Source organism: Pinus tabuliformis, chromosome 2_2 (genome assembly GCF_031772625.1).
Source record: "Pinus tabuliformis cultivar Carrire ecotype Pingquan chromosome 2_2, CPIR1, whole genome shotgun sequence".
NCBI lineage: Eukaryota > Viridiplantae > Streptophyta > Pinopsida > Pinales > Pinaceae > Pinus > Pinus tabuliformis.
Window position 1 is genome coordinate 1,174,045,508 of NC_142300.1, and position 2,034 is coordinate 1,174,047,541.

Genomic DNA, 2,034 nt, shown 5'->3' on the forward strand with positions numbered 1-2,034 from the left:
AGTTCTTAGAGTTACAACGCAGTTCCAGAAATGTATCACCAACCCTTAATACTTTGCCTGGGGAGGTATTTGTACAAAAATGTTTACAAAATATCTCAATGAGATAATATCTAATAATAACTTCTTCTACCTACTCTACAGGAGAAGTAAATGATCTTGGGAACAGGAAGAAATAAAAACTGAAGTAGGTGATGCTGTGTTGGTCGCTCGGTGAGGTGCATTGACTGCTTACTCAGTGAGTCGGCTGGTGTATGCTTTCTTTGATATTCTGTACTGTTGTCTTTGCTTTCACATGTGCTTTTAATTTTGCTTTTAATAGACCACAGCCCCGCGTGATTCTCACCCACTGCTTTTATCTGCTTTATGATATGTTGTTTTCTGGAAAAAAACAAAAATCTAAAATTCGCCTACAAAATTTCCAACATACTTTGCCACCACTGTTCTTCTGGAAACTGATGTATTTGTAAATTTATCAACGTCTCGTCAACATCTGTGTACTTGTAGAAGTTCGGCTGGGCTATAAAAAGATGTTGTACTTCATGCTCAATATAAAACAAATTTTCTAAGTTGCTGTAAAGAGTTTGGCCAGATGGGAGAGTGCTTTCTGCTGGAGTACTTGATGATGATGCATTTTGTTGATCAATAGCATATCTATTCAACCTGAGCTGGTACTCAGCTTGTCTCAACAGGCGTTGATTACTTCCCACCAGGCTGGGCAAGCCCCTTTCCTGCAAAATTGCAAATTTTTATACAAAAGAATTTACCTCCACGTGCATATCTTAGCTCTTCCTCTCAAAATTCTACATCAGGGTTCTCATGGTCAGGACTCTTTTGATTGTTAGGATGGTACCTGTCCTGTCTCTGATGTCCAATGCTGCTATTTCTTCCTTAGTTTTATTGTTCAAAAAATGGATTAGCCTGTTGGCATGTTCGGGCTTATGTCCCAATAAAATTCTGGCCCTTTGAATTTCCACCTGGGCTGCTGCTATCAAATCAATCTGCTCATATATAATTTGAATGGATCTCCAGATGCTGCTGATGGATTCACTGACATTAGCCCACAAAATGCCCTTGATTTCTCCCAGCGACTTATCTAAAGAGAGGTCTTTTTCCAATGCTTTCGCCTTATTCTCTAATGCCTTCACCTCTCTTGTTTTTTCTACCACAGTCATTTTAGATTTGTCATAACTTATTTCCAGCTTGGCCAAATTTTCTTTGGCTTCTTTCAATTCTGATACTTTGAGTTTTAAATCCTCCATAGCCTTTATCAATTCCTCAGTGGTCATAGAGGTGTTGCTGCCTGTTGTTGTTGTTGTTGAAGTAATTGTTGTTGATGCCGGGACAGTGGGAGGGACTGTTGTTGTCACTGTGGTAGGAGCAGTTGTAACTATTGGAGCTGTTTGAGATGGTTGGGAGGTCGACACTCCCTGCTTTTCCTGCAATGCCTTCTCCAATTCCTGCTCTGTCTCATTTAGTCTTTGATTCATTTTCATTAGGAAATCAATCATGTCTTTTTCTGCTTTTTCTTGCACAACCTCTATGGTTTGTGGATGCATAGTAATTAGCAGCTTCAATTATTTCTTGAGGACAGCTATGGCATCCTCCTTTTTCTTCATTAATGCTTTTATTCCCTTGGCATCCTTGGGATCATGTCCTAGCTCAATAATAATTTCTTCCAAGGACTTTATCCTGTTCTCCTTTCCCAAAGAAGATGCCTTTTCCAAATCCAATTGGGCAGATGTGTTGTTTAATGAATTCTGCAATTGTTGAGCTAGCATTGCTTTGTCTGCCAATGTGGAGTAAACTATTTCTCCAGTTTTCTTGTGCAACTCAATCTGGTCCATAGGGTGGATGTCTTTGGCAAGGGCCTCCAGATTTTTTCTAATATAATCAGCTACTGATTGTGGCTGCTGCACTTTAGGCTTGAAGTGACTCAAGATCATCTTTCTTTCCTTAATGTCATATGCAGACATTAATCTTTGCTGTTTGGCGGGGGTCATCTTGAGAAATTGATCATAAAGTTGCAGTCTTATT